This window comes from Leptidea sinapis, chromosome Z, assembly GCF_905404315.1.
Source record: "Leptidea sinapis chromosome Z, ilLepSina1.1, whole genome shotgun sequence".
Classification (NCBI taxonomy): domain Eukaryota; kingdom Metazoa; phylum Arthropoda; class Insecta; order Lepidoptera; family Pieridae; genus Leptidea; species Leptidea sinapis.
The window spans coordinates 30,567,304-30,590,386 of record NC_066312.1 but is presented as its reverse complement, the minus strand read 5'-3'; the positions used below and the strand labels follow the sequence as shown (position 1 = coordinate 30,590,386).

At 33.8% G+C, this 23,083-nt stretch overlaps 1 protein-coding gene across 1 annotated transcript in view; it reads left to right on the top strand.

Moving 5' to 3' along the window:
* The first annotated feature begins 372 nt into the window (after positions 1-372).
* LOC126978626 (voltage-dependent T-type calcium channel subunit alpha-1H-like) overlaps positions 373-23,083 on the top strand; it is a 182,362-nt gene continuing 159,651 nt past the window's right edge. The window contains exon 1 of the mRNA XM_050827604.1: positions 373-481. The gene's annotated coding sequence lies outside the window, so the exon portion shown is untranslated. The remainder of the gene's footprint in view (positions 482-23,083) is intronic.

Here is a 23,083-nt window from a genome sequence, read left to right as displayed (position 1 = left end):
GTTTGCTCCATTCGCAATCTGAGATAATCAATAAGAAAATCATTTATGTTTTAATAACCTTTACCACACAAATGTTTTTAACCAATACTTTTGAATTTCGTAACATTTTCTGGGATCATGTTGTAAAAGCATACACATCGCGCAATAAAACACTAGATTTTAAATTATCCTCTATATTGTTATATAATTTTTCTGTAAGTTTTCTCAATGTACACGTTACACTGAGCCACCAAAGCGTTAAGGAATCAATTCAATTTTCCCATCAATAGCAGCTTTCAAATACCTGTTACAGGTAACAGGAGTGCCATAGCTTGAGGCGGGCGGGCGGTTCTACGGCAAAGCTCAGTTGCCCGCCAGTATATTCTCGACTTCGGACAAGCTAACACGTCGCGCAACTTTCAAAAATCGATACGAACTTGTTACCAATATTAATAATTCAACGCTGTGTGTGTTTTAATGTGAGCTTAAAGGATTGTTCGAGGTATGTTTTTATAAGCATAATATTATGTTTTGTTTGATTGTGCGGTTAACTATTTTAGTTAAACAATGTTTATAATTAATTAAAAATTTTTAGGTAGGTAATTTACTGTCGTTTGTAAATAGCATCGAATTCTTTATTCATGTTCGGTTTCCAGATTAAAAGCTTAGAGATTCGTGAGGTAAATGTATACTTAACTTGTTGCGTGCGAGCTTCGAGTATAATGAGAAAATTCAACAAGTTCTTTTCACAAAATCATTGTTTATCGCGAGTATAAGCATTAGTTAAAACTTTAATTTGTCTTTATATGATATTGTAAGCTATTACATATATTTGTAATATATAATTTTAACAGCTTTCTATAAATAGTATTTTAAACAGCTTTGATAGGATTTTGAGGGAAAGATTATATTAAAATTTACGATATTTGTTTAAAGGCGGCAACGCTATTCTTTTTCATCTAGAATCCAAGTTAACATGATTAATGGTGATTACTCACAATCAGTGAACCCGATCCCTAGTAATAATCTATTTCATTCTAACTAGAAATTAAGAAAAAAAGCACAGGCTCGATTTTAACTAATTAAAATAGCCACAAAAAATATTTTTATAAAAAGAATACCTTCATCTTTGTTCTGTTATATTGAAAGTACATATATTAATGTACGGTTAACAGACTTGCGCACATAAAAATGTTTTTAAACTCCTTTCTGGATGAGAGCGATAATGAATACTGTGTAATTAACCCAGATCTTTATTCGCATGCATGGGTAAAACGCGAGTTATTAAGCTTTATAAACTGGCAGAGATTTTTCCACAGTCGTCTTCTTGTACTTTGTTCGATATAATAATAATAATAATATAACCTTCTGCAACACACAAAAAGGCATAAAATTCCCAAAATTGATTCCTTAAGAATTCTTTTTGATGTAATTTCTAATATACTAGATACTACTACCGCTTCGGAAACAAATGGCGCTCTGAAAGAGAAGAAGCGGCGTTAGAAACTCTCCCAGCATTATTTTTTTGCGCTCTTTTTAATAAAATATACAATATTGTACTGTCATTGCTATTGCTATAAAGAAGCTAAGATATAAACATAAAGTCATACGAAAAAATAGAAATAAATGGTTTTTACTAAACAGCGCAAACGTTAGGTTAGGTTACAATTTCAACCCATTGTCGGAAAGTCTTCAGATATATTCTGTCCGCCAGACTTCTAATGATTAAATTTTTACACGTAACAACTCTGGTCATTAATGACGCCATTTATTCCATTAAAAGTGTCAACCCTTGCGTTGGTGTTCATCTCAGAGGCACTACAACACCACCTCAGGCTCATTAGGTACCTAACGATAGATAATAATGATAAAGAGACGAGATAAGCAAGGAGTTTATCTGATGGTAAATGCAACGCCCTGCCTATTGCAATACAGTTCAATTCAGGGTTTTTGAAAAACCCGAAAATCTGTGCGGATTCGCATTCGCGCTTGTCACTTCAAGACTTAAGATGTTAAATTTCATTAGACCACGGAGCTTATTTCTGTCGTGAAGCAGTAATGTGTAAGCATTACTGTGTTTCGGTATGAAGGGCGCCGTAGCTAGTGAAATTACTGGGCAAATGAGACTTAACATGTTTCAAGGTGACTAGCGCAACTGTATTGCCGCTCAGAATTATTGGGTTTTTCAAAAATCCTGTGCGGCACTACATTGGAATGGGCATGGCGTATCAATAACCATCAGCTGAAAGTCCTGCTCGTCTCGTCCCTTATTTATAAAAAAAAACAGTACAGACCGAAACTCAATAATATATGCACACTACTGATACACAGCGTCATGTAACAGCCTCCTCTAAATATTCCACAATCGCACCTTGGTTTAATAAGCTAGCTAGGATTGAGAACTCCTTTATGGTTTTGGAATTCAATTTTACAATAAAATACCAGACAGTATAAATTCAAGAAATATAATATTAAAGCTTCATTGACAAAGAAGGCTTATTATAGTACATTAGATGTTATAGACTATATAGGATAAGGATGCATGATTCTTGTTTGGTTCTGCGCAGGCCACCTAAAATTGTATTATATTATATTAAGTATTCTCAGTCTTAATAAGATTTAAACGATTGGCTGGAAGTTTCTTATCAGTTCTTCTCCCCATGTCAAAGCCCTTTTACGAACTGATGTTGCTTCATGATGTGTTCTCTCTATGGTGAATAAATATATGTATATTACTATAGTATTTAAAGGATAGCATTTGTGTCTTTGTGTACAAACAGGATACTAATCTTAGCTTACCTGTACTTTAAGAAGACCAAAGTCTCGCAAAGGAAATAATTAGAGGTATAAGTACAGATATTCTTTATGTGCAAGAGTAAATGAGTGCAAATTGCACAAAAGCCTGGCTCCTATGTTCTACAAATTAACCTACTTTATCATATGTTTACGTATTTTTCTTTGCTAGCCACCTCATACTAATATAGTCTTACACGTTATCTAGTGTGGACAAAGATTGTTATTAGGAAAGACTTACGCAATTAATTAAGTTTTTATTACTTGATTTTTCGACGTTGTGTAGAAATATGAGTTCTCTCTGCATCTTCTACCGTATATATCACGGGGTGCTCAGATGAATTATTCTCGTATTAGCAGCGGGTAAGGGATACCAGTAGCCGAATTCAGCCACAATACTAGCTAGCCGCATCACGTTGTTGTCTGGAATTTTACAACGGCGGGTTTTGCCAGAATTTTGAAGGAGAATCCCAGTTTAAGGGCTGGCTATAGATCTCTTGGTGTTGCGGATGCCCATGGACATGTCTCTCGCCCTTTTGCCTCCACTTATATAAAATAAAATTTTTATATAGTCACTTCACAGAGCGGGTTTCAACGAACTCTCTTCCACGTATAACCAAGCTGTGGAATGAGCTTCCATGTTCTGTGTTTCAGGGACGCTACGACATGGGTACCTTAAAAAAGCGCGTACACTTCCCTTAAAGACTGGCAACGATCCTGTGATCCCTTTGATATTTCAGAGGAATGTGGGTGTGATCACTTAACTTCAGGTAAACCGTACGCTCGTTTGTTCTCCTATTTGTTTTGTATGGACATATTTTCTATAAGAAATATTTATTACCGCACGGTTTGACAGTTCTGCTGTGAAATAATTTCATTTACGACCGTTCCCAATATACTATTTACAGATAGAGATAAATTACTACCTTCTACTGTCAGTAATTAGCTGTTAATAATCTGAAGCTGTCCCAATAATCCAATAAGTCATTCTTATCGCTAGTTCACTGTTGCAATTTCTATACAAACTTCTATTGCTGGTAAGCTATATACGTCGTTGACAGTCAGCGAGTACGTATAAGATGAGTTACCGTCGATAGGTTTATTGGGACAAAAAAGTCAACAATAGTTACGATTTTTTATCTCAAGTAGGCCATAACCAGAGATAGACTGAATATTGGGAATGGCCGTATAACAACAGGGAGGATATATTACGAAGTAATTCTTGATCTAATGAAATATTATTGACAAATTCATAAAAAACAGTATTTCATTTATTATGAAGGTACAGAGTAACGTCTGCTGATTCAGATAGTATTCTATATCCTGGAAGGCGTGTTCCGAGTAATATAGATGCTAGAGAAACACGGCTTGTATGAAATATCCATACCAGAGCAACATACATGGCAAGAAGTATCGTGAGAACCACGCAGTATAATTACAACGTTTCTCACTTACTGTTACCGCTTCCATTTAGAATGTATTATGGTACAGGGGCCTACCCTGTGCAATATTGAGGGGTTAATCTCAGTAAATAAAGTCAGAGAAAAAGTTATGACTGCTATAAATTGAGGTTATTAATATCTATTTTTAGTTTTTTATAAAAAAAAACTCGTAGAGAGTTGCCAAAGATGTTGAGACAAATGGAAAAATCTGGAGTAGGCCTTCACCGTCACATAAACGGGATTCTTGCATGTCTACGCGTAAAATAATTGTTCCCTTTTTAAATGTTATATTTTATAATTTATCATTTTAACTTATTTAATGTACGTATTACTATATGTATATACTATCTAAAATCTAAATGTAAATAATTAAAAAAAGTTAATTTTTTTATTTTTTAATAATGTGCGAAATAAAAGGCTTTTTACTTTGTTTAATTTATTTATTAATATATTTACTTCCTCCCTTTGAGAAAGGCGTTCGCAGAGAGGTATATAGTAAAGAAAAGTAAAGACTTATGTTTTTTCTGTCTTTATAAATTATATACATAATGATGTAATATATAAATATTATTCCGTATTAATTCGCGCACCGTTTTTACCAGAACGATCGCTACCCAGCTAAGCGTGACAACTTAATCTCATACTTAATGAGATGCGTAAAGAATAAACTTCTCTGATCTAAAATATCTCTAATACAATATTAATTTTCAAAAGAAAGAACTGTACAAAAAGATTTCGAAAAAACTAATCACAATCAATATAATTCCAATAATCGATAAAGAAGACTTTGTAATACACGCAAATTACTACTATGTTTAGAACAGAATCAACGTTCAAGTCGATCGGAATCCGGATGTGTAAATTTAGGCGAAATGTAAAACTAATTGGAGTTAATACATTGTTTTGGTTTCAAATATACCTCTTCCAAATTCAACAATTCAAAAGCTGCTGAAGTTTTTGGCAAATTGAACTCACAATTTCGTTGATAGTTATAGTTAGACACTCGTCGAATCCAACTTGGATCGGCAGCGTTCGCGAAGCTCCGTAAAATCTTCTCGTCCCAAATACCACAGTGTCTGAAGACGAAGGTTTTTAACCAGTGTGTGTTGCCAGTGATGACATACGGTACACAGATGTGGTTGCTAACTATGGGCCTCATGAAAAAGCTCTAAAAGAGCGGGCTATGCTCGGAGTTCCCTACGATATCGAATCAGAAATGAGGTGATCCGTAGGAGTACCAAAGTAACTGAATTAGTCCAGATGATTATGAAACTGAAGTGACAGTGGGTAGACCACGTACCGAAACACGCAGTATTGGAAGGTCTCCCCACAAGATGGACCGATAATCTGGTCGAGATCGTTACACGCAGCAGTAGCAGTAGACGTCTTCCGGATGAAATGATGCATGATGACGAGTTAAAGTTTGTAAAGTGGCTCCATTCAGTTTACCAGAAGCCATACTGTGATAGACATTATAAACTATAGCTCAATTGCACCATGGGCGCTTTTTATAAGACTTTTCATAAGAGTGAGGAGTAGTATCTAGTGAGAAAATTTTTTGAAAAAAATAACGGGTTGCTCTTCGGGAGCGCCGGCAGAAATGAAAACTTGAATATTAATGTTGTGCATTTTTGACTATTTTAGAATGATTAGGGAATAATTTCGCACGAAATTGCTTTATTTACCAGTATAAAAGTACTAGCATTTATGTGGTTAAATACAATATTCATTTATTGCGACTAAAATGTAAATTTATAATATTACATCAAAAATTTAACACTTCAGAACTATTACACTTATTTTACATTAAAAAGTTTATCTCTCAGAAAGATCAACTTTCATCCATAATTTTAACGACTGTCTTACGTATTTTCGATCAGGCCACGTGTCCTAACGTGAGTTTAACATTTTATACCCATCCCAATGCTCAACGCCGCTATAGAAGTTCTCAATTCAACAATCGTGACTTAAATCTAAAGTTAATATTAAAATGCAATTTTTGCTTTTGGCATTTCAATAAACAAACTGCATAGATTTGGTGACCTCTTCTGCTAACCTCCGCGATAGGACGTATTGCTTTTTGTGAGGTTTTTATCAATGTAATAGATAAGCGTTTTGTACAATATGAATTTGTAAATTATGTTTGAATTGACGTTGAGCACCGAAAATTCACTCCAAATACCACCGTTTTTCTCTAAATTATTATAAGTAGTAATTATTGTAAAAAGTTAAGATTATAGATTATAAGATAAAATACGTTGTATAGTTATCGTACTTCTTATGTTTTCAAATTACATATTATATCAAAAAATTCATAAATTGACCTCGAAATATTTAGTTTTTAAGTATTATTAAATATTAAGTTAAGTATACTTATATGTTTGGTATTACTCCAAATAACATAAATTTACTTTCCAAAAATACAGAAAAAATAATAACGTCGGATTGTTGTCCTAATTATGTATCCTCAATCATTAATAATTATTTTAACTTTTTAATACGACTCTTAAGCCTCGGTAACCCACCCTCACTACTAGTAAGTATGTATCATGCCTTAAGATTGATTATTGAAATTTAGATTCAGTATCACCATGTGAAATAAAATTAACATCATTCACTGCAAGACATTATGTTAAATTCACAAGCCCATTAAGTTTTTTTATCTTTCCTTTAGGGATCATAATAATATAGTTATTATAATTATGCCCCACTTGCATTACATTCTAGCCTCAACTTAGAGTTATAAGTAATTCTACTTTAACTTAAACTACTAGATAGATAAAACAAAGAAAGTGTCCATCAACACATTTATTAATGTCTCTATTAAGGGGAAGTCACTTTGTTCATGTGTCTTTTTAATATCACTATTTTTATACTATTTTACACTAATTCACTAGCACTACACTAGCTCAAAAGGTTTTGTTCATTTAAGTCTTCTTACTATATCAATGTTGCTAAGCAGCTGGATGGCCTCAACGTTCACGTGATGATGAAGTCTATGTTGATTAAGCGCATTAAGATGAGAAAATTGAAATCAAGAGATGAATCAACAGACAAAGGTCATTGATATATATTAACGCCTTAATATTGACGTTTTTAAATGCAGATTCATCATCGTTTGAAGTATGAAATAAAATCTGAATTGTTTATCATCTCAAACTACAGATAAGAACGAATAAATGCGTTCGTTAAGGATACACATTGTTTTAAGATTCGCAATAATCTCAACGGGGGCGATACAGTAGCAAAAAAAGAATGCGTGAAAATGTATAAACCTTAAAAAGGGTGATTCGTAATATTTGCCTTTTCCTCTAGTAAGGTAATTGTATTTTTGTATTTAAACAGATATAAAGGTACTATATTTGCCTGTGCTTCCCCGGGGCTTAAAAAGAATGGGTAAGTCCCACGCTCTAGTAAGAAGCTACTAAGGGCATTTACCAGTGGGAGACTTCTTTGCACAAGATGCTGGCTAGTAGCTGGTACCACAACGGCACCTTTTTCTGCCGTGAAGCAGTTTTGTGTAAGCATTATTCTGTTTCGGTCTGAAAGGCGCCGTAGCTAGGGAAACTACTAGGCAAATGAGACTTAACATCTTATGTCTCAAGGTGACTTAACTTTTTTTGAGTTTTTCAAGAATCCTGAGCGGCACTGCATTGTGGGGAGCAGGACGTATCAATTATTTCCATCAGCTGAACGTCCTGCTCATCTCGTAAAAAAAACTTTAGTCTTAGTTAAAAAGTGTTAAACCTATTGATCACGGTACCCTAAGTAAGAAAACTTTGAAGGCTAAGCAAATAAATCGGACAACAAAGCCTTTCAGATGTTTTCCGAATTCTGAGTTGTTTTCATGAATTCCTAACGAATTGACGAGAAATATGTGGAACACGTTTTATGTGTGAGAACAACCCCCGCAATATTCACATATTTTTCTGACATGAACTCGAATACAAGAACATTTTTTATTATTAAGGCTTGCGAAAGACGAGTGATTGTTGTTTGAATATGTATAAGTAACATTGGTAGATATAAAATATTTCAATTTATTAATACGAATTGTTGACATTGTAAAGAAATTCAAATAATTTTATTCAAAATAGGATATGATATCACTTATTGAATGTCAAAAACTACCACCCATTCGAAAAAGTATGTATGGCATTCAGGCCTAAGAAGAACGGAAGAAAGAAAGAATCTCAGGGGGCTTCTTTTTAGGTATTAAAACTATATATATATCGTACAATAACACTTATTATTTAACAGCCTGAGGGCGGTCGCTCCATTTCCAATCTGTGGTATCATTAAGAAAGTCATTTGTGTTATAACATCAATTGTGTTAAGTAACCTTTGCCACACAAAGGTTTTATAAAAAAAAATTGAATTTCGTAATAAATTTGTTTTGAAGATTTTCTGGTATCTTAAACAAGCATATATAAGGCTCCACAAAAGACTTACTAACTCGACTTAGACAAGTTGTAAGCATTATAAGTTTATGTCTGTTCCTGGTGTTAATGATAATATGGTAATGACAGTTTCTAGCAAATTAACTTATGTGCCTGTGAACACACTTAACATTATCAAGAATATATTGCAGAAGCAAAAGTAAAGATATTTATTTATTTGAATTTTGCTGTCAATGATTATTTAGGACTAATCTAGTCGCGCCGTATATATTTAAAAAAGAGGTACTATAAATAACAAAAATAAAAAATACCTTACAGTAACAAAATGAAAAAATTCTTAACAATTTCTACCCGCACTATATTCTATCCATTGGTAGTGAGGTCCCCTTTATTATTACTGTTTAGAACGATATCTAGTTAACATAACGGTTTTTCATTACATCAGATGTTTTTCACGTTCACTGTATTGCTAGCACAAAAAAATAACACACATACGATATTAGAATAAATCGTGCCTTTTGAAGCGATGTAAAGTCCAATTTTTGTTAAAATTGTCAAAAAATGTGTAAATTATGAATTATAATTCCCTCAAAATTCAAAATGTATCAAACCCAAAACTAGTTCAAACCAGTTAGTCTAGTTTTGACTGGTACAGTTGTAACTTACAGCACGGTCTCTCATATTGATCATGCGCTGCAAACAACATTTAAAGAGGCAAACATTCTCAATAAGCTTACGAATGACACAGTTCGGGTCGCCCTTCAAACTTGTACAATTGTGCGTTGCTTTTGTTTGAGAATAGAATTAGGTCAGGGATGGAAATATTGGATATGGGGACCGCTTACATCTCAAACTAATCTTCGAATCAAAGGCTTGTCTCGTATTTTCTGCTGCGTATCTTACAAGATCCCCTTTTTGGAAAGATTGGCATTTTGTGTTTTGTGGTAATCATGCTACTTTTTATTATAATTCTGCTACAATTCATGCATAATTGCCATTTATACATTTAAAATTTCACAGACTTAAATACAATAATTGCGTTAATACAACTAAAACCTTTAAACCGTAAATTAGTAGTTAGGTAATGATGTTCATGCAGCATGCGATAGTCTGAATGTAGCATGAATATTCTCAAAAATAATAACCTACTAGAAATCATTACAACTTCTTACTACTAACAAAATACTTAAATCTAAGATACAAGCTTACAACTCCGACTTGCACATTTTCGGTTTATTACAGTAAAAATGGATTACTATTATCATTACAATTTGGTAAAAGAAAGAAAGAATCTGCAAAATCAATAAACTTTCATTGATATTTTTAATGAATATGAATTGGATCCAAAAGAGTAATGGAAAGTTATCCAAAAATATCATTTCATTGTCTATAATTTTCTAAAAAGTGAAGACTGAGCAATAGGCGGTAAAAATATTATCTAACTGCAATAATTATTTCAATAAATAGTTCAGTATATGATTAAAATATATTTACTTACTGGCTTTCTGTTACATCAACTTACTTTAGCAATTACAAATATGTTAAAGTACCGGTTAAGCAAAAAATATGTTGCATCAATTGAATATTTTTAGATGACGTCATAACTATAACTGTCAAACGCAACATCCAATCTTCGCCGGTTAAAGCTATTGGTCATGTTAAATAGCTAAATATTTATAGAAATATATTCAAATATTTTCTAACTATTTTTTTTTTTTACTTTTACTATTCCAAGGCCATGGTGCTACACATTCCTCCTCTATGTTAAAGTCAGCATTACTGTTAAAGGATAAATTTGACTTAAACCTTGACTATAACAGCTAACATGATGCAACCCATATTACAATTTTTTAAATTAGGGTATGACAATCTATTCATCTTAAGTAGAGTAAACACTCGCGTGTTGAGGCGTGTAAATTATTATTTGCTTCTTTTAGCACAAATGGTAGTCTACCCAAATATAAATTGTTTATATAGGTGTAAGGGTAGAGCAAGCTAAGTACTATATCAACAAAGCAAGTTAATTAAAGGTAAAGCAATACTTAATGTGTTAACAATGAATAAGTGCGAATTGAACAAAAGCCTGGCATAGGAGCCAGGCCTCTCTGCCAATTAATCTACTTTGTACACATTGTATTTATTTTTCTTTGTTAGAAACAAATGCCATGGTCAAATTGTGAGAGTGGAGGTATTTAGTGAGTATTCGTGACCGATCTTTTTTTATTATATAATGGAGTACTCGTGACAGGCATCGTCATGCTCGCTTATATGTCACTGCTTGCGGCGGCAACGTGGGATGGGTCGTTACTTGTGGTGGCCAGATAATCCTGTTACCAGAAACTCTGCTTTAAGTTGTTGAAATTCAATATAGTGTATTTTTTATAAGCGCTTATAAAATTCTCGCAAAATACTTTTATTTACTTACGATGTGTGTGGATTGGTGCATCTACTTTACTCAATAACTCTTGTTTTTTTACATTTACTTTTACTGACTTACTCGTGTAAGGCGTTTATAAGTATTCGACGTTTCAATATTTGTGTTGCATGACTTTACATATATTTTAACTGAAATGATTTGTTTAAAGATGAACCTGTAAGTGTCGATTTAAAGAGTGGCAATGGCTTGATACAAAAGGCTTATGGTAACTTATGTATGGAATAAATACTTTGGTGCTAATATACTCAATATATCTTTGAAGTACTGCGTCAATTACTGTTTTTGATCTTGTTGTTGACACAGCGACTGCTACACATTTTCAAATTAAATTCGTCCGAAAACTCAATCAACGGAATTGATGTATTCGATGCAAAATTTACATTAAATCTCTAAACTGCATATGAAGTCCTGGTACATGGTGCTGACATATAATTTCAACCGCTATGAAAGACATTACTATCACCGCTATCATACTTATGTTCTCCTGGTGTCTATATAGTAAGACGTCGTGCGCATGACGTCAGAATATATTAAGGTATAATCGCGTCATACATAAGACAGTCTCTTGTTCAACTATGATTGCCTGGTACCAAAACATTGTATAAAATGCTTCTTATCTCATTTTCTCCCTCGGAATCTTATGAATTTATATGTCTGTCTCTTTTTACTCTCTCGCTTTTTGGTTTCATCAACTTTCAAATCACAATGATGCGTAAGAAGTTTTCACTTTAATAATAATAATATAATACTGAAACACTTTTACACAAATTATAGTATAATATGATTTTCACCCACTTTAAAGTGTTGGATTGAATTGAAATTTTACAAATTTATCAGGGAACGATGGCAATACTATAATTTAAATGGTCTGTTCCACTTTTATTATTTTGGCATACATTTCGTTACAAGCATGTTACGAAATCGTTGAACGTGTTATTTGAACCCTTTAAAATCTCGGATTAATTTGAAACAGCCGTTTTCAATACCCTATTTATCCTTAGTTTAACTTACTAGAGGAAGGCAAATCTATCCTTTTACACTTATTTACATTTCAGTAACCTATCGTCAGTTAGCATTGGACTATAACTATGGATACATAAGATCTTGTCATCAAACGGTAATAGCAATATATCCGTAACTAGAGATACGTTATTAATAAAATTAAATCAGTTATATAATCTGTCCCATTCATTATCAGGATCTTCAGTATAAGCGATTTTTTAAGTCCGATACCTGGTAGTGTCAAAGACTATGCCGTGTGCTAATTTGATACTACCACATTATCAGCGTTTTAAGACGAAAAAATAAGTAATAGCATTCATTTGTTACTTTATTACACTATTCGTAGCTTAAACTTACTTAAAAATTACTTAACTTAGTTTAAAAGGGGATCACTTCTTATTTGATGACCGGTTTGCTTAACCACTTATTCCAAAAAGCACAAGCAGATGATCAATATTGATACTGCAATTAAACGTCTATTCGAACGTTTATTAACCCGACCAACTGTTTAACCATAATTGTTATAGTAATGTTAGTTTCAAAGTTTCGTAGCCGAGTTCGCTTTGAATTCTAGTTTGAGATTAATCTAATAACTAGTCGATTTTGTTTCAAATCTGTGAGAAGTCAAACGTGGGTTTCAATAAAAATAAATATAAGCGCCGTTTAAATGCAATATATATTTAAAAATAATTACAAATTTAAAGTTAAAATTATCTGTGTACGTACATACACAACATATATATACATAGGGGAGAGTGAGGTAAGACGGGGTACCCCGCGAAAATCTCAGTTCAAATTGACCATGTAGAAATAATATTTAAATAAAATACTTTTAAAAGGATTAAAGTGCGTGCGATTTTAACTGTATTTTTACTTAAGGTATTTGCGTATATGTATTATATTTCTTATTTATTTATTTAACCCGACGTTTAGTGATAAGAAAGGTTTTAACATCACGGTTGATCACATTTACTTAGATACCGTAAAATATTCAGTTACAAATACACACATTTAAATCTTTTAAGAAGTATTTTATTTAAATGTTTAACACTCGCGTTAATGTAAGAAAACACAAAAAAGTATATGCTTTCTTTTATTATAAAAGTTTTATAGTTTGAAGAAAAAAATTCAAAACTGAAAACGTGTTACACCCTCACTTCTGGGATTAATTACACAAACAAAGCCACAACCTGAGAGTTGAACAAAGACATATCACCACTCGAACGGTTGACTCAGTGCGCTCGCACGAAACGCGAGTGGTGGCGGGTTCGAGTCCCGCATCGTTCCTAATTTATTTTAGGTATTACTTTATACCAAGTTTATTCGCAACGCCATATTTCAACCATTGATCATAAAATCTAGTTAATAACGAGGACTTAAGTAAAGCATCCTATTAATTTTAACAAAAAATTAATCTGTTGAAAACATTATTGTAAATGACCATTGTTCGCGAACAAAAGGAAGCGATTCATCTATATTTATAAATAAACACTTCTTTCTTACCTTAAAAATACATAAGGCGGAGGTTTTTAATCACTGACATAAAAGACTAATTTTTGCGTTAATTAGTAAAGCTCTCAATCGTGAAGCAAAACCACTATTAATTATGTATTATAATGATTTATTAAACAAATAATTTAAGTTTGCTTTAGTGTTAACTCCGCCAATATTTGTTTTTAAACAATTCGACACGTGTTTCTCTACACGAGGCATCCTCAGCACGTGTTGTCTCGCCAAAATCTGTCACGAGACAGAAAAGAAAGAAAACTTAAATCATTTGTATAATTATGGATTTCCGCAAAGTAACGCCTACTTCAATAAATTTTCTACACAAATTAAATTTAACAATAATATTTATGAACGATGTGGGACTCGAACCCGAAACCTCTCGCATTTCGTGCGAGCGCTCTTCCACTGAGCCAACCATTCGAGTGTCGAAAGTTAACACTTTAAAAAAAATAACAATTTTATGACATATTATATAAAAGACCAGTGGCACTCCAGGAAAAACACAAAAAATACTCAGCCGTGTGTATTTTTTTAATCGACATCATAAATTTTTTAGGGTTTGGAACGTGCCTAGAACGTGAACGTGAACTAGAACGTGCCAACAATGGCAGGAAGATGGACAAACTACATTGATATTGCAATTCAATATCTATTTCAGCTTCGTTTAACCGGATGAGCTACTTAATCCAATCCTGATAAACTTAACAACGTTACTTATCCGAATTCGCTTTGTATAATAGACAATAGTTGAAGCTTAGAGGATTGGTCTCCGCTGCGCTCCAACTAGATACCGCACTACCTAATAACAATAGCTTTTTTATTACGGCAACTATTAGATGCTTGTGGGCGTGACATCTTGACACTCAATAGCATCTTTCAAATTTTGTAACGTACGCTTCGTGTTATTTCACATTGTCTGTCTTTATTTCTTCTAGTATTATTTTTACAAAGTCTTACGCAACCCGACATTTTAGTTTCAATTATTAGAAAAGTATAACTCGTGTCACGTCAACGTCACACATTGTTCGAGACTGGCTCGCCCACTTTGGCGTCGTATTAATTGCCGCATTTTGCGACTACGCCTGCGCTATTTAAATAGAGCGCAGCAGAGACCTATCCTTAATCTTAGAGTTGAAGATTAATAAATTACGAGTCCATTTTTTAATAAAACTACTAGTTCCTACCCGTGATTTCGCCTGCATTTACAATTGTAATATAAGTTGGAGTTCCAATGCTGCCACATCAGTTTTAAATGGATTGTATTATATCTACTTTGAACGCCTCCAAAATTTTATAAAAGATTAGCCGTTCCCGCAGACAGAGGTTTAGGCGAAATTGAGCCTCAAACAAAGACCACTTTCATTATATATATATAGATAGACTAGCCGTTCACGTTGTGCGAATTTTAAAAGAAAGGAACGTTGGAATTCGTAAAATAAGTAGCCATAAACTATCTAGGATAAATTTCGCGTCAAATGGTGGTAGTTTCATGTCTATACGATCAGTGGTTTAGTCATGAGAGAGCCTCAAACAAAAACCATTTTTATATATATATATATATATTATAGGCATATCAAATAAAAAGACTTATTATAATTGAGAATTCAGTGCTCACCTAATCTCTCACTGTGTTAATAATAAATAAGCTATAGGCTTATAAAACTCAGATGTTGCTTCGATTTCAGCCCTGAGGGATTTGCCCCACCTTCCCCACCCACTTATGTATTTATGATGTTGAATACACTTTTAGATGTTTTAGCTGTTTACCTACTTATTTTTTAATAAAACCAATAAAAATATACTTAATTCTTGATTAACCTATCTAACAGATATATGTATCAGTGATAATGTTATGAAGGTACTCGTACATAGGCACTTATGTAAATTTGCTTTTATTTCATAACTTTGTCGGTAAAATGCTCGCATTACACATATACTTAAAATTATGAAACTCTAATGTTAATTTAAGGGAGTACTATTTTTAGTTATTGGATTCATCCTGCTTCTAGTTAAAACATAACTTTTATGAAGTGGTGATGAATGGTAAAACACGTATTTTAAAATTCATAAGTGTCATTCTGACGTAAGTGAATAAATGACTTTTTGATTGTTTAAAACGCACCGGGAGCTGTATATTTTATTTTATAGAATTAACATACCCAAATGTGAACCAGCAATGTTTTAAGAATTCATTTAAAAATAATATTTTTTTTAGCGTAACATAATGTTTGCTCACTGGCGTGTAAATAATATTATTTCGTGGTCAGCGGCGATTGGACGCTTGACCCAAATTTAACAAAATGTATTTTCAAATATCTACTATAATTTGATAGCGATATATATTATTTGAACTGAATTTTGAGTTGATGTTTTGTGGTTTTTATTTGATGAATATCTAATGAGCTGGCGTTTAAAAAATACGTGTTTTTAAATACATATTCATATCGAATAGGCTCGGGTTTAAATGAAGAACATTTATAAATATTTTTAAGGTTGGCAAATCTGAATTTTATTATTCTATTTAATTCCTCCTTTCCTAATAACTCCTTTGCACAGGATGCCGGCTAGATTATGGGCACCACAACGGCGCCTATTTCTGCCGTGAAGCAGTAATGTGTAAGCATTACTGTGTTTCGGTCTGAAGGGCGCCGTAGCTAGTGAAATTACTGGGCAAATGCGCCATATCATCTTATGTCTCAAGGTGACGAGCGCGATTGTAGCGCCGCTCAGAATTTTTGGGGTTTTTCACGAATCCTGAGCGGCACTATACTGTAATGGGCAGGTCGTATCAATTACCATCAGCTGAATGTCCTCCTCATCTCGTCCCTTATTTTCATAAAAAAAAAGAGTAGAAGCATTATACAGTTATGTTTGCTCCTGATGTTAACATTAATATGGTTATGACAGATTCTAGCAAATTCACTTATGCTCCACAAGGTTGGTTATGTAATGTACACAATTTCCTGCAAAAATGCGCAATAATTTATCGTCAGTAATTCTTGTGTTTCGCACATGTTTCAAGAATCCGGAGCGGCACTGTATTGTAAAGGTCGGAGCGCATAACTTATAACTTACTTATATCTAGATAGAGCATCTTGCTGTCAGGCAACGCATGAAAACAGGCCAGGCTTATTACTTTAGTGTGCATGACAACTACGTCTTACATTCGCGATATGTATGTCATTTTGTTTTAATGTGCGTGCGTATTCTGAAAATAGAGGCTAAGAATTCACTGCAATTTTTTTTTTGACTTTCTATATATACCTATAAATTATTTAAGCTTATGAACATCTTATTACTATTATTATTATTTGGTGAGGGTGGCTATTTGGCTAGTCCTAATGAGTCCTAGTAACACCACGTCCAGAATTGAACTATTGTGTTCGCCACTCATATAGCTCGTCGTCAAGCCCTACCGTACTTACGAACCGCAGTATGTTCTTGACGCAAGTATTACAAACAGCATCTGGGAGTAGGGTATAGTCACCAAGGATGGTGTTACGCATTAATGGGCCGCAATTGCAGAGAAGATGAAGCGGCGTTTCATCGGCCTCAAGGCAAAATCTGCAAATTCTTTCGTTTTTAATTCCAACTATCCTGAGGTGTTTATTTAGGCGACAGTGCCCAGTTAGCATCCTGTTGAGTTTGCATAGGTTTTTCTTGCACAATTCAAATTAATATATTTTTATTCAAAATAGGATGTGAAATCACTTATTGAAAGACAAAAACTACCACCCATTCCAAAATTAATGCCTCAGGCCTAAGGAGAATGGGCGCAACAAACTCAGCGGGCTTTTTTTTATCAAAAATATGTTTTACAATTAAAGTAGCATTTACAAAGTAACAACGTAACATTGTACAATTAAACTTATTATTTAATAGCCTGAGGGCGGTCGCTCCAATCCCAATATCATTAAGAAAGTCATATGTTATAGTAACCTTTACCACACAAACGTTTTTTAACAATTCATTTGAATAACGTAATACTTTTGCTTTAAACATTTTCTGGGATCCTGTTGTAAAAGCATACATCGCCCGGGCGATATATAATGATAGGGCTTCATTCTGGTTTCTGTTATATATAAACCGTTTGCTGTGTATAGTAACTTTTTCTCATAAAAAATATATTTATATCCTGCCGCTTACTTTATGGTAACATTACACATCTTTTAAAATACATGTTAAATACCACAAATGTATCAAAATGTACTCAGTAACAACGTAACGAGAATACCTCTCGATGATATAAACCACAGCTCGTGAAACTTTTTATCGTTGTCATAACATTTGTTTCCGGGGAATGTTGGCTCAGATGTAACGTTGAAACAGTAGATTTACAAGCATTTCTTATTTGAATAATTCCAACTGCGCGAAACTACGGCATTCAAATTAACTAGATGTGTCAAATTTGTTTGCACTGTCACTGAATCAAACTCGCTGTTCTGTTTTTAATTTTTGTTTTGAATTTATTCAAACAAATCTTTAATCTATATTAACAACTAGCTGACCCGACAGACGTTGTTCTGTTCATAATAAAAAAAACTCTTGCGGATGGAATTTTGGAAAATCCGTTCTTAGTTGACCTCTACTCGGTGAAAAGAATATTTCTACCAAATTTCAAGTCTTCAGCTCTAATGGTTCCAGATCGTGATGAGTGACTATATACGTGGAAATCTCTTATACATATATAGATAAGTACGATTACATTAAAAAAATATTTTTTTCAATTTGCGTCAACACTCTGGCTCCTTCTTATGTCCAAGTTACGTCAGTTGGTGATGGGGCTGCTGCTTCGACTGCCGAAGACAGCAAACGTCGCAAATATTTTGATCTCAGTGAGTCAGGCCCGTGGGATCCAGAGTTGCGGAGAATATACAAAGTACTATAGAGTATCTACTCGCCTCAATAGAGATACTGAAGCCCAAACGTTGGCAGCTATTTCAGTCATTGGATCAGCCTAGCTATCCAATGCAGAAATTCAACGCAGTCGAGCAGGACGGCCAGCTGATGGTAATTGATACGCCCTGCCCATTACAATGCAGTGCCGCTCAGGATTCTTGAAAAATCCAAAATTCTTCACTTGCTCGTCACCTTGAAACATAAGATGTTAAGTCTCATTGGTCTCTCAGTAATTTCGCTACCTACGGCGCTCTTCAGACCGAAACACAATAATGCTTACACATTACTGCTTCACGGCAGAAATGGGTACCGTTGTAGTACCCATAATTTAGCCGGCTTCCTGCTAACTAACAGACTTCTCCGTTATGGTAGTTTTAATTTAATGTAGACGAAGTTCAAAGAAATCATGCCAGAGAGAAGAACATCACAATAACAAAGAATAAGCAAGATAGAAACGGAGAATCTATGATCATTGTAACCGATTGAGATTGACAAGTCGTACAAAGTCAGCAATGCTTGTCATTAGTTCCTTAGTTTTTTTTTATTATTACTAGCTAACGCACTCACTGACGAATCAATTTTGGTCACCTATTATAGGTCTCTCAGGATTCAAATTCCTCATTGATTGCATCATCAGAACCGTTTGATGTTACATAATAAGATAATGTCTGGTGGTGAGTTTCAGCTGTTGGTATTACCGCGAATAAAATCTATTTGTTTTATAAATTTCTTCGATGTTCACAAACACACAAAACTTCCTCCTTTCCGAAGTCCTGTGAGGGTCCTTTCCAAAATTGGGAAGTTAGTCTAGGGAAATTACTGGGTAAATGAGATTTAACATCTTATGTCTCAAGGAGACGAGCGCAATTGTAGTGTCACTCAGAATTGGTTTTTCAAGAATCTAGAGAGGCACTGCGTTGTTATAGGCAAAGCGTATCAATTACTATCAGCTTAACGTCCTCCTCGTCTCGTCCCTTATTTTCATATAAAAAAGGGCCATTTAAACTGTTTTAATTAAAAGATATAATAAATTATCCTATTATAACTGGAACACAAACCTAATATAATCCTTACAAAACTCACATACACTTCCGCGAAATTTTGGAAGCCCATAAAATACCCGAGATAGGGGATTCACCGATTTCTGCGTCATTTGTCGTCGACACGGTATTCAGAAGCCATCTCGCTGATGTATAGAGCCGTAGCAGCTCAGGGTTACCGTAAGTGAATATATTTTTTCAATTTGCCGCTCGGCTTTGTCACGCTCAGAGAAATTGCCTCAGGCACCTTTTCTTTGACAACTCTACTCTGTTTGTGAGAGATATTAAACATGAATACTGAAGTAGACATGGAGTGGTCATTAGCTAACCTTTATTTTTGAATAGTGTTGTTGGTTCTAGAATTAGTAAATTGGTAAGTTGATTGATATCTACGAAGGGGCAAGGTCGTTCATTTAGTCAGGATCTTCGTGGTTGTCGATTGTTGTGGTCGTTGATCACGACAGCAAGTAAAACACAGTCTTATAAACACACGATCACACTTCATCTTAATCAATTTTTATGTAATAAGGACTTGGAGGACCCGGCATGCGTGTGTGACACAACCGTCTCGCTCTCTAGTTCTAACCGGACTGACTTCTCGACGCTCGCCTTGCGCCCGCTCTCGACCGCACTCGCACCGCTCGCCGATTACACCCGAGCTAAGACGAATTACGAATCATATTCGTACTCGTTTATTGTGCTCGACGTTCTTGACTACGACATGTATATAATTAGAAGTGTTGTATATTCACGTATAAAGTCATGTTTGCGGTTTTGTCTTGGTGTGGGTCCTTCGCTTCCTTAAATTATGGTCGTAAGAGTGCTACTTAAAGTGGTGCACTATCACCGAGAACTTTTTCTCATGTTGTTAAACTTAATGCGAGTAATAAATTCTACATCATTTTATTCATTTTAGCTATATGTAATGTTATTAATTGATTTGTAAATATCATTTTCTTTATTCATAAAGTTTTATATTTCAGACCAATCAATAATTATTCTTGGATTATGAACGTCACTTTGATTTATATTACATCATATTGTGTGCGTGTATTTAGAAGCTTGGTTTTTTACAACTTCTTATCCCAACTATAAATACCGATAATATTGGGCGGCAGTGATCACCTACAGTTGATCCCGCTTATCTTTATAATTATTCAATAAATAAAGCGAAAACATTTCCCTAAAAAGCATAAATACATAAATAGCCAACCACCCAAGCCGTCAGTCGGTTACCATTGTATGATTTTGCAATTTGAACTATTTGGCTTCATGTTCTATGAAAATATATATATTTCAACTCGCGGAAAGCCACGTGACTTGAAAAGAACGGTTGGTTGCATAACACAAAATTTGTTCAATCGCTTGTTTGAAACTTTTATGAATGAAAAATTTTCCTTGAATTTTCGCTTTATTTTTAAACGCACATTCATACGGCTTCTAGTTAGCTTCGTTTATACGGATACCTTCGTCTCTAACGAGTTAAGGACTGAGTTTTATGTAGAAACCATTGAGCTGGAATATCTGATGTTTATTTTTCAGACATCTACTCAGTGATGTGAATGATGGTGTGTGTTGGTGCTGCGATTGATCCAATCACAGCGTAGCCATTGATTGCTTCAGTTGATTCAATCATCAGTGTATATGTGCGTCTGATATCGCAATAATAAAAATCACACCCAATATGCATGTAACTTATATTTAGTTCACATATTTTTTTTTATCTTTATTATTATTTGTTTTACCTTAAATAGGTTTTTCTTATTTAATTTCTGCTGAATAATTAATATTAAATAAATAAAAGTGCAATAAAAACGTATGATTTTTTAAATGTCGAAACGCAATGCTATTGGTTGAAGCGCAGTGTGACGTCAAAGTCTAGATAAACATAAACACTGGTATGGTTCCTAGATTTCGGTGGTTAGTTTATATTACATTTTATGTCGGTGTTATATTCTTTAATGATCTGTATAATTATTATTTACAATGACTGAAAGTGGATTTGTTAAAGGGCAATCAGATAATCTTCCAAAAATAGACGCGCTTATGATGCTATGTATTTGATGACTCGTTTTTTTGTGTTTCAAACCCAGATTTTATTTCTGCTTAATTTGAAAGAGTGTAAGCGCGAAAATGCGATAATATATTTAACGTTAGTGTTATTTCAATATTTTCTCACATTAATTTGTGAAACTAAACATAATCTGTAAATGCAGAAAATATAATTTAATTGTAATTACTATATCAATTGTTTTTTTTTTGTTATTAAAGATCTCAACGAGAGTCATATGATAATTATATTAATTTTGAGATTCTGTTTTAAGTTTAGATTTATTAGTAATAAACAATAAGATTATAAACTAAATAAAAAATTACATATTCATTAAACTCACTTTAAATGGTACCTTTAAAATATTATATTATATCATAACAATATAAGCAAGTTGTTAGAGATACTTCATCTCTTCTCATTGATTTTCTTGTATGAAAGAGAGGACAAAGGAACGTACGGGTTGAAGGTAATCATGTCGTATCGTCCTGGAAACACCGCACAAGGATGCTCATTTCACAGTTTTGTTCTATGTGGAAGAAAGAAGAAAACCGCACTGTAGAGGAACGTCACACGAATGTGCCACAATCAAACAGCTCTTCGCAACACTCCCCGTGATAAATGCGGTAGAAAAGACACAATGAAGCGACGTCCAACGCAACGCCAAGTTATCTAGCGGTTCACAGAGCTCTTCGTCTCCGACAATTCGAGCAGCTCTGCGTAGCACGTCAAATGGTTACTGTTTACACGACTTTTTTTGCACAGTTGAGTCTCTTGGGACTAGAAAAATACTTTATTTAGTGCACTTTTGGAAGTATTTTTGGCACCAGTAACTTTTAAGTTTTTGCTTTGCGTTAATACACAAATTATCTTGCCCCAAGTTAAGCATATATAGCCTGTGTTATGTGTTACAAGACAACGATATATTTAATACAATATACTTACTTAAACATACATAAATTCATATAAACATACATATATACATTTATACATCCATGACTCGGAAACAAACATCCATATTCATCATATAAATGCTTGCACCTACCGGGATTCGAACCCGGGACCTTAGTAAGTAAGATCGCTAACCACTCGGCTATACAGGTCGTCAATTATTTATAAATCACAAAATGTAATTAAATTTAATACATTTCACGAGAATTGTTACAAATTTGCTTACAAGTGCTGACCCGGCAATACCCCGTGCCCGCTCATTGTATGAATTATCATAATATGTAATGAAATGTCATTGACTGAATTAGTTGTATTGCCAATTATTAGGCTTTTCTAGGTAAAAAAAATGAGTTCCAGATAAGTACTCACCAACATATCATATACTATAACGTTCTCCGAAACACGTTGCATCTAATGGTATAAGAATTATTCCGATCAGTTCAGTAGTTTTTGCAGTATAACCGAAGGAAAAAAACAGCCATACATTTATTACTACACATTCGTATGATACACTCTAACGTCACAGAAACTCCGCGCAAAATGGCGCGTTTGAATAACCGAAATATATTACCGAAAAAAAA